Genomic DNA, 17,375 nt, shown 5'->3' with positions numbered 1-17,375 from the left:
TCTAATGTAGTCTGATAAAGTTTATTTAATATATTTTGTGTTGTTTCTTATGCTCTTTACCTCTCTCTCTTTCCTTTCGATAATTGACACCCTAAATGTAACAGCGCGGGGAAAGGTAGCACTGCGCTTTCGGAGTATGTAAGCTTCAATCAAACCAATGCAAAGAATCTCTACATAAACAAGCTGAAGCTAGGAGTGGGCAACTCACACAATTATTTTTAATGTCCTAGTTTCATTTTTGCTACATTAGCTGAACTTAGCTGGTCCTGCACTGGGAAACTACAATCCTTCTCAATGTCTCCAGGTTTTGGAGGGAACAGTTAAGGTGTTTTACCACCGTGGCTGAAAGTGTGGAGGAGTCCGCTTCCAGCCTGTGTGGTGTCATCTCCCAGGGCCTCAGCACTCTGCAGTCTGCCATGGAGTGTGGCTACTCCCAGGGACAGTGTAGCCGGGCCCTTGCAACAAGAGTCGATGTTCACATGACTTTGCTGGAAGCTGCCATGCAGAATCCGAGCTCAAACCTGTGCTCCACCTTGGAGGGAGTGGTGGAGTAAGTGGATCCGGGCTTTGGAGGCGTCACTCATCTTCTGCAGTCTGTACTCTCGCAGATCAGTGGAAGGGCTGAGTTCTAGCCCTGTGGGGGTGGCAGTAGCACAGCAGGAACGGCACCCGTTGCCATCTCTCAGGATGTCAGCATATCTGCTCCCTCGCCACAATCTCAACCAATGTCAGGTGCCAGAAAGCCAGCCGGGCCAGACGGCCTCAGTAGTAGCCAAAGTGCTGCAGCCTGGAGTCGGGCCCTCAGATGCTCAAGCTCCCTGAAGTTACTGGCCACAAGCATCTCAAGGGTCGCCATACAATCAACAGGATCCTTCCAACAACTCAGTTGATGCCATGGAGGAGCACCTCGTAGGAGAGGCAGAGTTAGTAAACCTTTTAACGTTATAGGTTGATCACTAGAGTGAAAAAGAATTCAGTACAATATTGGCCACGATTTTGCCAGCACTCAGTGGACCCAATTGGTGGCGGGTCAGCTGTGAAATTTAAAATGATTGACAGCGGGTCGGGACCCCGCTGTCAAAACGCGCACACCTGCATTTCCCGATGTCGGGTCTGCCAACGCTAAGCAGACCCGACAGGCAGCGGCGGGGGACCTAATTCAAATCATTAGTGGCTTGTTTACAGGCACTTAACAATGTTTTTTTTCCCAGCTTTTTGGATTTGACAGGTCGCCCACCGGTTTCCCGCTGTGCCTAGACCTCATCTGTGAAGCTGAGGTGGGAGGTCAGTGGCCATTGAATCAGCTGATGAGTTGACAGCTTCAAATGTCAAGTCAAAGCTCCCAGCTGATTGAGAAATGTTCCCTTAACTACTAGCTTCTCTAAACTGCATTTCAACTACAGGTTCAGAATGCTGCAGGTCTTTACGCAAGTCTCCATCCACTCTGACCTTATTACCTCTCCCACCATTGACAGATCGCTTCTGTCATCTCTACTTCACCTGCCATCTATTCCATCAGCATGGGTGCACTTTATACTCTCTCACCTTGGTCCTCAGAATCTGACCATGATCAGTCCGAACAGCAGCATCACCGGGCACACCAGCAGCACCAACAACCCCACCAACCTTCTCCGCAATCACCTGATGCTGCACAGGACAGAGGGCATCAGCACCCGACTACATTGCTGCCTGGGACGCCAGGGATGGCCTCATCATGGCCAGATTTATTTCACTTGACGCTGCACACCCTGGCTGCCACATGATGTGCCAGGTTAGCATCACCCCACACCAACAACATAAAGCATCCCTACAATGCCCAAGCCATTCCTTTCACACTCATCACCATTGCGGGAGCTATCATTATGTCTCACCATTCACTGCAACTCACTAAGTCACTTCCAAACACATATCTGTCCAAGAAAGCAAAGTGTTGAAAATAAAGATTTCAATGTTTAACACCACACTAACAGAAATTTCACATGAACATTGGCTAAAACACCCAAGTGCCTACCCGTGTGTGTTGTTAGTTAGTATGATTAGACGAGGATGAAGGTGAGTGTGAGGGGTGGCGGTGATAATGTAGATGGAGAGGGATGGGTGGCGGTGCAAGGTAAGTTGGTGTGAGTAAGGATGTGCAAGAGTAGGGTAGGGAAGGCAGAGTGATGGGGATGTGATGAGTGGCACAGCAGGATGAGGTTGAGTGTGGCTTCGCAGTAATGTTTCGTGATCTACTGAGATCATTGAAAGGTTTGCGCCACTGCAGCCTGGTCCTCCTGATGACATCCCTGCTTGTGCCCTCCTCTGCAATGTGCAACCAGGTTGTGTTGATCTCCTGGGGAAGTCTCTTCCGCCAATGGGAAGGGAAGAAGACCTCCCTGTGTGCTGTGACTCCCTCCAGTATATGGAGGGAGTCATGGGAGAGCCTGGGTGCAGCCGTGCCCCTCTGTGCAAAGCTTGTTGGTGTTTGCAGCACCTCAATGCTGTAGAACACTGGCAGCACAAATATCAAAGTAAATTTGCGCATGGTCCCTTTAAGGAAACCGGCTGATGACGCGTCATCAAATGACATCACCAGACCCGCTTCCTTCAATTGGTCAGGAAACACGCTGGCCAGGGCTTAGCAAGCCCAATCAGAGGCAAGTCATGTCGGAGGCCGGGATGGAGCCAGCAGCGGGGCCGAGACCCGCCACCGACCTCGCCTGCCACAGACCCGCCGAGGTAGGGACAATCACGGCCATTCTGTTTGGAATTAAAATCAACAGTCACATTGCACTTGCAACATTAGCTTCATCGTCTGCATTGTCAAAATTTCAGTGACATAGAAGTTTGCTGTTTCAATGTTCTTCAATGCAGAATAAAGGGAGTGGTGAAGGAGTAACAAGGACCGTTAATGCTGAGGGGCTTTAATGACTTTTTGGGTAAAAGAATTGAGTAAGTCGCTGCTCTATAAATTGTACCCTGGCTTCTCTAGCTGCAATGTGTTCTGCTGGCCCTCCTTCTTATGGTTCACCCTTGCAATCATCCAATTATTCCTCGTCTGATGATCCCTCCTCTTGTTGCTGAGCTTCCTCCAACTCCAGTTCTCTCTGCTTTGCCAGGCTGTGCAGAATGCAGCAAACTACAATGATATTGTAGGTATTCGGGTTCACCGATGTAGGTATTGGACGAATGCCTACTTAATAATCGAGTTCGACTCCAGGAGAACAATCAAAAAGGTTTTTAATGCAGGAACAGAGGAATTCAAACAGGTTGCAGAGCTAGGTACAGGAGAGCTATAAAATAGGTCTTCACCAGATGGAGACGCCATGAGGACTGAGTAGGCAGTCCCATGGATTGCGTGATGACGTCATCGCGTTCTTCCCGCGCTTGGGTAGTCACGTGACTTGCGTGATGACGTCATCGCGTTTGCCCGCGCTTGGGACGGTCACGTGATGTGCGACGTGACGTCATCGCGTTAACCCACGTCATCGCGTTCACCCGTGCTCCCAAAGGAGGAAAGCCCCGCACCGGCTACATCGTTAAAGGGAATTATGTCCGGTAAGTAAGGGACACTCGGTGGTACCGCTACAATATGGTACTTTGTCTGGGCCATATCGTAGGGAGTCCATATTGTAGGGAGTCCATATTGTAGGGAGTCCCCAGAACGATCAAGGCACCTGAATCTTTACTCCAAAATGCCAGTGGTATGTTCTATGATGTTCCCGATGGTCCCATGGCTTTCATTGTAACTGTGGTGCCCAGGCATGGTGGGGTTGCAGCGGGGTGTCATCAACCAGATAGAGATGGGGTATCCCTTGCTCCCTAGAAACCATTCTCTGATGATCAACCGAAAGATCAGTTAACGCCTATCTAATTTAGCAGTATGTTGCTATCAATGAATGGGGCGTGAGAGTGCAGTCAAGCCTACAGGTGTTTGTAAAGCTATTTGAAATCCAAGGGAAAATGGCTTATAAAAAGGGTAACTTTTGGACACGGGTTTGGGGACTCGCAGCCTGACCAGCCATCTGGATCATGCTGGCAGCTGGATCATTTAACACCAGGATCTGATAAACATGTCGTTATAATTTCCAGACCGCAGCCAGCCAGATTGAAAGGCTCAAGGGAGGGGGGTGGTCAGTAGGGTTGGAGGGGGAGAGCGGACGGATTGGAGGGTGAGCTTGGAAGGGTCGGTGGGAGATCGGAAGGGTCAGGGGGAGATCGGAGGGTCGTGGGGAGATCGGAAGGGTCAGTGGGAGATCGGAAGGGTCGGGGGGAGATCGGAGGGTCGTGGGGAGATCGGAAGGGTTAGTGGGAGATCGGAGGGTCGTGGGGAGATCGGAAGGGTCGGGGGGAGATCGGAGGGTCGTGGGGAGATCGGAAGGGTCGGGGGGAGATCGGAGGGTCGTGGGGAGATCGGAAGGGTTAGTGGGAGATCGGAGGGTCGTGGGGAGATCGGAAGGATCGTGGGGAGATCTGAGGGTCGTGGGGAGATCGGAAGGATCGTGGGGAGATCGGAAGGGTTAGTGGGAGATCGGAAGGGTTGTGGGGAGATCGGAAGGGTCCGTGGGAGATCGGAAGGGTCGTGGGGAGATCGGAAGGGTCGGGGTGATCGGAAGGGTCGGGGAGATCGGAAGGGTTGTGGGGAGATCAGAAGGGTCGGGGTGATCGGAAGGGTCGGGGAGATCGGAAGGGTTGTGGGGAGATCAGAAGGGTCGTGGGGAGATTGGAGGAGTCAGGGGGAGACCGGCAGGGTCGGGGGTGATCAGAGGAGTCAGGGGGAGATCGGAGGGTCGTGGGGAGATCGGAAAGGTCATGGGGAGATCGGAGGGGTCGGTGGGAGATTGGAGGGGTCGGTGGGAGATTGGAAGGGTCGTGGGGAGATCGGAGGGGTCGGTGGGAGATCGGAAGGGTCGTGGGGAGATCGGAAGGGTCGTGGGGAGATCGGAGGGGTCGGTGGGAGATCGGAGGGGTCGTGGGGAGATCGGAAGGGTCGTGGGGAGATCGGAGGGGTCGGTGGGAGAGCGGAAGGGTCATGGGGAGATCGGAGGGGTCGTGGGGAGATTGGAGGAGTCAGTGGGAGATCAGAGGAGTCGGGGGGAGAACCGAGGCCGCAGCCAGGGAGCACAGAGGATGGTGGGAAGGACCGGGAAGACAGATTGGGGCAGGGGGGAGATTGGAACGGCCAGGCCGGTGAGGGACTGTGGTTTGGGTGAACATGGTGGCTCGGATGGGAGATTGGATCAAGGGGGAGGGAAGCAGGTTAGCGTGGTGGAGCGAGGCACTCCTGCTGCTCCTGGCCCACGAGCAGTGCTGGAAAGGCACTAACCTGCTGGATCCAGCTGCTGGGTTAAATTTAAAATGGGGGTAAAATCTGAGGCACGCAGCCTCATTAAAATATTTAAATGAGCAGCCCACCTCCTGGGAGCGGGTTGGTCGCCACCCCCCTGTAAAACCTCCGTTAAAACCGTAAGTGGGTGGGTTCAAGGAGGGTTGCGTTCGAGTTTGAGATTTTTAATATTTTAACATTCCAACCGACCCACGCATTTTTGCGGGTTAAAATTCCCACCAAAGAATCTACCGCACAGAAACAGACCATTCAGCCTAACTGGTCTGTGCTGGTGTTTATACTCCACATGAGACCCCTCTCACCCCATTTCATCGAACCCTATCAGCATATCTTTCCATTTCTTCCTTCCTCTTCATAAAGTCATAGAATGGTTACAGCACAGAAGGAGGCCATTCGGACCATCGAGCCTGTGCCGGCTCCTTGCAAGAGCACTTCAGCTAGTCTCACTCCCCCCGCCCTTTCCCCATAGCCCTGCAAATATTTACTTCAGGTACTTATCCAATTCCCTTTTGAAAGCCATGATTGAAACTGCCTCCACCATCCTCTCAGGCAGTGCATGCCAGATCATAACCACTCGCTGCGTAAAAAAGTTTTTCTTACGTCGCCTTTGGTTCTTTTGCCAATCACCTTAAACCTGTGTCCTCTGGTTCTCAACCCTTCCGTCAATAGGAACAGTTTCGCTCTATCTACTCTGTCTAGACCCATCATGATTTTGAACACCTCTATCAAATCTCCTCGCAACCTTCTCTGCTCCAAGGAGAATGACCCCAGCTTCTCCAGTCTATCCACGTAACTGAAGTCCCTCATCCCTGGAACCATTCTTGTAAATCTTTTCTACACCCTCTCAAAGACCTTCACATCCTTCCTAAAGTGCGGTGCCCACAATTGGACACAATACTCCAGTTGAGGCCAAACCAGTGTTTTATAAAGGTTCATCATAACTTCCTTGCTTTTGTACTCTATGCCTCTATTTATGAAGCCCAGGATCCCGTATGCTTTTTTAACCGCTTTCTCAACCTGTCCTGTCACCTTCAACGATTTGTGCACATATACCCCCAGGTCTCTCTGTTCATGCACCCCCTTTAGGATTGTACCCTTTAGTTTATATTGCCTCTCCTTGTTCTTCCTACCAAAATGTATCACTTCACACTTTTCTGCGTTAAATTTCATCTGTCATGTGTTCGCCCATTCCACCAGCCTGTCTGCATCCTCTTGAAGTCTATCACTATCCTCCTCGCTGTTCACTATACTTCCAAGTTTTGTGTCATCTGAAAATTTTGAAATTGTGCCCTGTACTCCCAAGTCCAAGTCATTAATATACATCAAGAAAAGCAGTGGTCCTAGAACCGACCCCTGGGAACACCACTGTATACCTTCCTCCAGTCTGAAAAACAACCGCTCACCACTACTCTCTGTTAGACAATTTCATATCCATGCTGCCACTGTCCCTTTTTATTCCATGGGCTTCAACTTTGCGGGCAAACCTATTATGTGGCACTTTATCAAACGCCTTTTAGAAGTCCATATACACCACGTCAACCGCATTGCCCTCATCAACCCTCCATGTTACCTCATCAAAGAACTCAAATCAAGTCAGTTATACACGATTTGCCTTTAACAAATCCTTGCTGGCTTTCCTTAATTAATCTACACTTGTCCAAGTGACTGTTAATTTTTCCTGGATTATCATTTCTAAAAGCTTCCCCACTACTGATGTTAAACTGACTGGCTTGTAGTTGCTGGGTTTATCCTTACACCCTTTTTTGAACAAGTGTGCAACGTTTGCAATTCTCCAGTCCTCTGGCACCAGCCCAGTATCCAAGGTGGATTGGAAGATTATGGCCAGTACCTCTGCAATGTCCACCTTTACTTTTCTCAGCATCCTAGGAAGCAATCCAGCCGGTCCTGGTGACTTATCTATTTTAAGTACAGCCTGTGGCGACACGCCACCACTGGACATAATCCGCTCACGGCGGCACAGACAGTCTAAGCAGAAGCCCCCAGCCGGGGGCCCTTTCCTCCAGCAACTTGTTTCCCGCAGGGACAGGCTGCCGGGAGCACTTCCTGTCTGGGAAGTATTTAAGTGGATGCGCGGGCTTTTCTAGTTCCTGTTTGTCATGTGGTCGGAATAAAGCAGTTGTGTTTTCAATAGCTCTGGTCTCGACTCCCACGTTTGCCGCGGTATCTCAACAAGCCAACCTTTCTAGTACCTCCTCCACAACAATTTTTATCCCATCCAGTATCTCAACTACCTCCTCTTTCACTATAACTTTGGCAGTACCTTCTTCCTTGGTAAAGACAGATGCAAAGTATTCATTTAATATCTCAGCCATGCCCTCTGCCTCCATGCGTAGGTCTCCATCTGTCATACGCCCCCTTTTTCTGCTTCATCTTACTCTCTATCTCTTTCGTCATCCAAGGAGCTCTGACTTTGGTTGCCCTACCTTTCCTCCTCATGGGAATGTACCTCGACTGTACCCAAACCATCTCCCCTTTAAAGGCAGTCCATTGTTCGATTACAGTTTTGCCTGTCGATCTTTGATTGCAATTTACCCGGGCCAGATCCATTCTCAACCCACTGAAATTGGCTTTCCTCCAATTAAGTATTCTTTACTCTCGATTGCTCCCTGTCCTTTTCCGTAGCTAATCAAAACCTTATGATTCTGTGATCACTGTTCCCTAAATGTTCCCCTACTGACACTTGCTCTACTTGACCCACCTCATTTTCCAGAACCAGATCCAGCAATGCCTCCTTCCTCGTTGGGCTGGAAAACATAGAAACATAGAAGATAGGAGCAGGAGCAGGCCATTCGGCCCCTCGAGCCTGCTCCGCCATTCAATGCGATCATGGCTGATCATCCAAATTCAGTACCCTGTCCCTGCCTTCTCCCCATATCACTTGATCCCTTTAGCCTTAAGAAATATATCTAACTCCTTCTTGAATATATTTAATGAATTGGCCTCAACTGCCTTCTATGGTAGAGAATTCCACAGGTTCACCACTCTCTGGGTGAAGAAATTCCTCCTCATCTCTGTCCTAAATGGCTTACCCCTTATCCTTAGACTATGACCCCTGGTTCTGGACTCCCTGGCCATCGGGAACATCCTTCCTGCATCTAGTCTGTCTAGTCCTGTTAGAATTTTATAAGATTCAATGAGATCCCCTCTCATTCTTCTAAACTCCAGCGAGTATAAGCCCAATCGACCCAATCTCTCCTCATACGTCATTCCTGCTATCCCAGGTATCAGCCTGGTGAATCTTAGCTGCACTCCCTCCATGGCAAGAATATCCTTCCTCAGATAAGGCGACCAAAACTGCACACAATACTCAAGATGTGGTCTCACCAAGGCACTGTACAACTGCAGCAAGACATCCTTGTTCCTGTACTCGAACCCTCTCGCTACGAAGGCCAACCTTATCTGAGGAAGGATGTTCTTGCCATGGAGGGAGTGCAGCGAAGATTCACCAGACTGATACCTGGGATGGCAGGAATGACGTATGAGGAGAGATTGGGTCGATTGGGTTTATACTCGCTGGAATTCAGAAGAATGAGAGGGGATCTCATTAAAACCTATAAAATTCTAAAAGGACTAGACAGACTAAATGCAGGAAGGATGTTCCCAATGGCCAGGGAGTCCAGAACCAGGGGTGTCAGTCTAAGGGGTAAGCCATTTAGGACTGAGATGAGGAGGAATTTCTTCACCCAGAGAGTGGTGAACCTGTGGAATTCTCTACCACAGAAGGCAGTTGAGGCCAATTCATTAAATATATTCAAGAAGGAGTTAGATGTATTTCTTAAGGCTAAAGGGATCAAGGGATATGGGGAGAAGGCAGGGACAGGGTGTAATGATATCAGCAAATAGTGATGGTATTTGCCTGTTTGATTATGATGCCTTACCAGCATGTTTGCCTGATTGATTACTTATGCCTGACTAGCAGAGGGCATGTGAGAGACAAGCAGTTTAGTTTTACTTTCGTTTTAGAGGGATCTCTAAGATGGCGTCTCCTGTAATGCTGTTAACTGAGTTGAACATACTTTAGATTAAAAGACATTCTCTTTCATAAATGAGTTGTCATTGAACACACATACAAGTCGATACATGGTGTCAGAAGTGATTGAAAGAGATGAAGAGGAAAAATCTGAAGTTAAATCAGCTCTCCACATATTAGCAAGCCAAAAGAGAACATCGTTACTTACCATTGGAGAATAGCTAACGAAGTGAAAAAATGGAAGGTATACACCCACCGGCGAAGCTTCAGTTGACAGGTAATGTGGCTGAAAATTGGAGAAGGTTCAAACAATGTTTGGAGTTGTATTTATCAGCAATCGGAGCTGACGAGAAAAGTGATAAAATGAAAGCGTCAGTGTTCTTACATGTCGTTGGTGATGAAGCGCTGGAGGTGTATAATAACTTCACATTCGCTGCTGATGGAGACAAAATGAAGCTAGATAAAATAATGGAACAGTTTGAGGCCTACTGCATACCTAAACATAATGTGATGTTTGAGAGGCACAGATTTTTCACATGTGTACAGAAAACGGGTGAGACTATTGATCAGTATGTGACTGAACTGAGAAACCGAAGCAAAACATGTGAATTTGGGGGACTGACAGACTCGCTGATAAAAGACAGACTGGTGTGTGGTATTCCAGATAATGGTCTAAGGGAAAGACTGCTAAGAGAGCAAAATCTAGGCCTGGGAAAAGCCATAGCACTGTGTAGGGCTACAGAGACTGTGAAGTCGCAGGCAAAGGAGCTGTTCAGTGACAGTAGCTGCAACGTGGATGCAGTGAGTAAGAACGGACACAAACCGTTTAACAAAAAGAGCGCCAATGTGAAAAAAGAGGCATGGCCAGCGAACAAAAATGAAAGAGGCAATCGAAAGTCATGTAGTCGATGCGATACACAGCATACACCAAGAAAGTGTCAAGCATATGGTAAAAAATGCAATAGTTGCAACAAAAACAACCATTATGCCCGTTGCTGCAAGAACCAAGCGCAACAAAGCAAGGTCCATGCAGCAGATGAAAGCGAGATAGAGGAGTTCTATGTAGATGTTGTGTCTGAAAACAAAAAAGAAAAAAGAGACTGGATGTTGACACTAAAAGTGAATGACACACACTTTCCATTTAAATTGGATACTGGAGCACAAGTTAATGTGATATCAGAGACTGATTTTAAGAAAATTAGACCCAGACCAAAGATACATGGAATAAAAGTGAAAGTGACAGGATACTCAGGTACTGATATACCAGTGAAAGGAAGATGCATTGTCAAAGTAACACACAAGGACAGAGAGCACACGCTAGCATTAATCATGGTGCCAAAGGATGTGTAAGCCATACTAGGTTTAAAAGCCTGTGAGAGACTGAACCTGGTAAAGAGAGTCCTCGTTGTGGAAAGCGAAGGAGAGACAGTCTATGATGAACTCATGAAAGAGTACAACGACCTATTTAAGGGTCTAGGCTGCCTTCCAGGAGAACACACAATCAGAGTAGATAAAAGTATGCCAACGGTCATACATCCATGCAGAAAAGTTCCGTTTGCTCTTCAAAAGCAACTGAAGGCAGAGTTGGACAGGATGGAAAGCCTGAACGTGATTCAGAAGATAGATGAGCCAACTGAGTGGGTGAGTTCCCTCGTCGTTGTGGACAAAAAGAATGGAAAGCTCAGAATTTGCCTGGATCCAAGAGATCTAAACAGAGCAATAAAGAGAGAGCACTTCAAGCTTCCTACACGTGAGGAAATCATGGCACAGTTTGCAAATGCAAAGTATTTCAGCAAGTTAGATGCATCATCAGGATTTTGGCAGATGAAATTGGACGAGGCAAGTTCAAGACTGTGCACGTTCAACAGTCCATTTGGCAGATACAGATTCCTAAGGTTACCATTTGGCATTGCCTCAGCTCCTGAAGTGTATCACAAAACTATCCATATGATCTATGAGCACCTGGAGGGAGTTGATACATCAATGGATGACATCATAGTATGGGGAACCATGAGAACTGAGCATGACGAGAGACTGAAAAAAGTGCTGGAAGCAACAAGGAAAACAAACCTGAAGCTGAATAGAGAGAAATGCCAGCTCGGAGTGACAGAACTGACATTCGTGGGAGATATCCTTAGCAGTGAGGGCATCAGACCAGATCCCAGAAAGGTGTCCGCCATTGAGAATATGCCAAAGCCACAATGCAAAAAGGACGTGCAGAGGTTTAATGGAATGATCAACTACATGGGTAAATTCATATCCAACCTGTCAGAAAAGATGGCGCCACTGAGACGACTAACTGAAAAGAACATAGTATGGGAATGGAATCATGAGCATGAGAAGTCATGGAGCGATCTAAAGAAACTGCTCACAGAGGAACCAGTTCTGAGGTTTTATGACCCAGCAAGACCCATCAAGATATCATCAGATGCATCACAGAGTGGGCTCGGTGCCGTTCTTCTGCAAAAATATGACTACTGGCAACCTATTGCATATGCATCGCGCTCAATGACAGACGTGGAGACGCGATATGCTCAAATAGAAAAGGAGCTGCTCAGCATCACATACGCCTGTGAAAGATTTCACCAGTTTGTGGCAGGACAAGCAATCAGTGTAGAGACTGACCATAAGCCCTTGATTGCATTGTTCCAAAAGCCACTAAATAGCTGTCCGCTTAGAATACAAAGAATGATGATCAGGCTGCAACGCTATACACTGAATGTTGCGTACACACTGGGTAAGCTGATGTATACAGCAGACACGTTGTCCACAGCTGTTGACCCAAGTGAGCCCACAAACACCAAAATGGATGAAAAAGTGAACGCCTACGTGGACATGATCACAAGTACACTGCCCAAAGCAGATGCAAAAATGGAGCTCATAAAGACTGAGACAAACAAAGATGAAACACTGAGACGACTGAGGAAAAGCATCTTGGATGGATGGCCCAACATGAAGCAAGACTGCTCACCTGACATGGCAGAGTACTGGAACTGCAGGGCGGAACTATCACTGGTCGAAGACATCATCTACAAAGGAAGTAAAATAGTTATCCCAAAGAGTCTGAGAAAAGAGATGCTAAAAAGGATCCATGGAGGACATCTGGGAATCGAAAAGTGTAAGAAAAGAGCACGAGAGGTGATGTACTGGCCACGAATCAACCAAGATGTGACAAATGAGGTGTCAAACTGCACAATATGCCTGAAATATCGAGCAAGCAATCCGGTAGAACCACTAAAGCCACACCCAGTGCCAGACAGACCTTACCAGAAGGTAGGCGCTGACCTATTCGTATGTCAAGGGAAGGACTATCTTGTAGTCACAGACTATTACTCCCTGTATCCAGAGGTTTGTAGACTGCACACCACCACTGCAGATGCTGTGATAACATGTATGAAAGCCATATTCTCCAGACATGGCGTGGCAAGCGAGGTCTTCACAGACAACAGACCCCAGTTTTACAATGCAAGTTTCCGACACTTTGCCAAAGAGTGGGACTTTGTACACACAACGTCAAGTCCTCACTATCCACAGTCCAATGGACTAGTGGAAAAATCGGCCCAGACAGTGAAAAGGCTGATGTACAAGGCAAAAGACAGTGGAACTGACTTCTACCAGAGCATGCTTGTATACCGCACAACGCCGCTCGAGTGTGGTGTCACCAGCCCAACTCCTTATGGGACGTCGGCTAAGGTCAAACCTACCCATCCCAGAGAACCTCCTGAAAACAAAAGAGGGGAGAAAGTGAGGAAGTTCAAAGAACAACAGAAAGAAAAGCAAAAGTACTACTATGACAGAGGAACACAAAACCTACCTGAACTCCACACTGGTGACCAAGTAAGGTTCAAAGACAAAACAAACATATGGACTCAGAAGGGAACTGTCCTGAGTGAAGTTCAACCAAGATCATACACCATTCAGACAGATGAGGGTGCTGTTCTGCGAAGAAATCGTCGAGATCTTCTCATGGGACCAGCTGCAGCAAGTCAAAAGACTGATACTGTTGAACAACCTGATCACACAGCAGGTCAAAAGACTGATACTGTTGAACAACCTAATCACACAGCTGAGAAATCATCATCGGAGGCAACAACTCAGATTCAAGGACAATCAATCAGAAAATCCTCAAGACACGTGAAGCCTCCTGAGAGACTCATTGAGCAAATTTAAGGACTATTGTTATAGAAGGAAGTAATGTTATCTTATTCTTTCTTCAAGTTCTAGTGTATTTACATATTTCATGTGAACACACAAAGCAAGGTTAAAAAACCTTGATAATGATAATGATAATGTAAGTTCATTAAGTGTTACAGTTAAAATGCAGATTAATACAAAGAAAACATGTTGTTAGTTAAAAGTAAAATACTTTTGTTTTAAGAAAGGGAGGTGTAATGATATCAGCAAATAGTGATGGTATTTGCCTGTTTGATTATGATGCCTTACCAGCATGTTTGCCTGATTGATTACTTATGCCTGACCAGCAGAGGGCATGTGAGAGACAAGCAGTTTAGTTTTACTTTCGTTTTAGAGGGATCTCTAAGATGGTGTCTCCTGTAATGCTGTTAACTGAGTTGAACATACTTTAGATAAAAAGACATCTCTTTCATGAATGTGTCGTCCTTGAACCCACATACAAATCGATACACAGGGCACTGAATTTGGATGATCAGCCATGATCTCATTAAATGGCGGAGCAGGCTCGAGGGGCCGAATGGCCTACTCATGCTCCTATCTTCTATGTTTCTATGTTACCATTTGCCTTCTTAACCACCTGCTGCACCTGCATGCTTACCTTCAGCGACTGGTGCACAAGAACACCCAGGTCTCGTTGCACTTCCCCTTCTCCCAATTTATTGCCGTTCAGATAATAATCTGCCTTCCTGTTTTTGCCACCAAAGTGGATAACCGCACATTTATCCACATTATACTGCATCTGCCATGCATCTGCCCAATCACCCAACCTGTCCAAATCATACTGGGATTTCTCGGCATCCTCCTCACAGCACACACGCCCACCCAGCTTTGTGTCGTCTGCAAACTTGGAGATATTACATCCAGTTCCCTTGTCTAGATCATTAATATATATTGTGAATAGCTGGGGTCCTGGCACCGATCCCTGCGGTACCCCACTAGTCACTGCCTGCCACTCGGAAAAAGACCCGTTTATTCCAACTCTTTGCTTCCTGTCTGCCAACCAGTTCTCTATCCAAACTGAAACATACTGATCAAGAAAGTTCTCCTGAACACACTTCAGAAATTCTTCCCCCTCTCTGCTCCTTTATGCTATTACTATCCCAGTCTACATTAGGATAGTTGAAGTCCCCCATTATCTCTACTACATCGTTCTTGCACCTCTCTGTAATTTCCCTGCAAATTTGCTCCTCTGAATCCTTCCCACTAGTTGGCGGCCTATAGAATACACCGAGTAATGCAATGGCACCTCTATTGTTTCTCAACTCTAACCAAATAGATTCTGTCCTTGACCTCTCCAGGACATCCTCTCTCTGCAGCACTGTAACATTCTCTTTAATCAATGCTGCCACCCCACCTCCTTTCTTCCTTCCCTATCTTTCCTGAACACCTTATATCCAGGAATATTTAGTACCCAATCCTGCCCTTTTTTGAGCCAGGTCTCCATTATCGCCACGGCATCATATTTCCATGTGGCTATTTGCACCTGCAGCTCACCAACCTTATTTACCACACTTCGTGCATTCACACACATGCATTGTAAACCTGTCTTAGACCTTCTTGTATTCTCTCTTAGTCTGACCCCACCTAAAACTGTACTACCTCTTACTCTAATGCTATCTGTCTCTCCCAATCCTCTGTGCACCTTGTTTCTCCTTTCTAATGCTACATCCTGGTGCCCAACCCCCTGCCAACTTAGTTTAAACCCTCCCCAACGGCACTAGCAAACCTCCCCACGAGGATATTGGTCCCACCTTCCCCAGAACCAGTCCCAATGTCCCAGGAATCTAAAGCCCTCCCTCCTGCACCATCTCTCCACCCATGCATTCATCTGCTCTACCCTCCTGTTTCTATACTCACTAGCTCGTGACACCAGGATTAATCTGGAGATTACTACTTTTGAGGTCCTGCTTTTTAATCTCTTTCCTAGCTCCCTAAAATCTGCCTGCAGGACCTCATCCCTCTTTCTACCTATGTCGTTGATACTGTTATGGACCACGACCTCTGGCTATTCACCCTCCCCCCTCAGAATGTTCTGCAGTCGCTCAGTGACATCCTTGACCCTGGCACCAAGGAGGCAACATACCATCCTCGAATCATGGCTGCGGCCGCAGAAACGCTTGTCTGTTCCCCTAACTATCGAATCTCCTATCACTATTGCTTTCCCGATCTTCCTCCTCCCCCCCCCCCCTGTACAGCTGAGCCACCCATGGTGCCATGGACTTGGTTCTGGCTGTACTCCCCAGAGGAACCATCGCCCTCACCAGTACTGAATACTGGTTGGAGAGCGAGATGCACTCAGGGGACTCCTGCACTGCCTGCCTGGTTCTCCTTGTCCGTCTGAAGGTCACCCATTCCCTCTCTGCCTACACACTCTTACGCTGCGGGGTGACCACCTCCTGAAACATGCTAGCCACGTAGCTCTCAGCCTCACAGATGCACTGCAGTGACATCAGCTGCTGCTCAAGCTCTGAAATCTGGAGCTTGAGCTCCTCCAGCTTACGACACTTCCTGCACATGTGGTTGCCCAGGACACAGGAAGTGTCCTGGAATCCTCCCATGGCACAAGATGTTCATTCCATGGGACCAAGGTCCCCTGTCATGCCTCTACTTAATAGACTATTAAGTAACTGTGATAAATCCATGTAGTGAGCCAAGGACTCGAAGAGGCGATATCGTAGAATTAGCACGAGTACTTTATTAACAAACAGAGTAACAAACATCATGCCTGCATCCAGGCATTTCACCTTTGCTGCCTTGACAGGAAGCAAACCTCTGACCTTAACAGGAAGCAAACCTCTGACCTTAGCAGCAGCATTGGCTACAGCACCACCTGGTGGATAACCTTAATCATAACATCCCAGATTACTATAGTAACTTAACAGAAATAAACTTAAGACAAAAAAAACAATCACCAATCAGCTCCTTCCCTTGCGCTGATGTCACTTACCTCACTCCCTGATACTCGCACTCCCTCCAGGCCCTTGGGCCTACCTTTATCTGCAGCCGCTCCTCCCGCAGGTCCGCTCTTGTGTCTATTAACTTAGAGACCTTGGGTTCTGTGGCTCCACTCCTCCTTTTCAGTCAGACATCTCCACCGCCTTCCTCCTCTCCACCGATTCCTGCGCTCATAAAATTCCTCCACTCGGCTTGCGGTTCACTCTGTTTGCGATCTCCCGGCTCTGTCTCCAAGCTCTGTGCCCAAGCTCTTGAGCTTATCTAGCTTCCCCTATGTTATTCGCCTCAACCACTCCCCGTGATAACGAGTTCCACATCCTAACCACTCTTTGCATAAAGAAGTTTCTCCTGAATTCCCTGTTGGATTTATTAGTGACTATCTTATATTTATGGCCCCGAGTTCTGGTCTCCCTCATAAGTGGAAACATCTTCTCTATGCTGACTCTATCAAACCCCTTCACAATTTTAAAGAACTCTATCAGGTGACCCCTCAGCCTTCTCTTTTTGGGAGAAAAGAGCCCCAGCCTGTTCAGGCTTTCCTGGTATTATCCTTGTAAATGTTTTTTGCACTTTGTTCAGTGCCTCTGTGTCCTTTCTATAATATGGAGACCAGAACTGTGCACGGTGCTCCAAGTTGCCCACCACCAGTGACTGAATTCTGCTCTGCAGAGACTGCAGGATGGAACTCATGACAACAGGGATCAAGGGATATGGGGAGAAGGCAGGGACTGGGTACTGAGTTTGGATGATCAGCCATGATCTCATTGAATGGCGGAGCAGGCTCGAGGGGCCGAATGGCCTACTCCTGCTCCTATCTTCTATGTTTCTATGTAACAGCTTATCCCTGATGTGATTCAGCCACTGTTATATTCCTTCTGGTTTCCCACCGGAAGGCAGAGAGCAATCCAT

The sequence above is a fragment of the Somniosus microcephalus genome, chromosome 34 (genome assembly GCF_052327205.1).
Source record: "Somniosus microcephalus isolate GS21.2 chromosome 34, FLI_Smic_1.0, whole genome shotgun sequence".
NCBI lineage: Eukaryota > Metazoa > Chordata > Chondrichthyes > Squaliformes > Somniosidae > Somniosus > Somniosus microcephalus.
Note: the sequence above shows the minus strand (reverse complement) of the source record.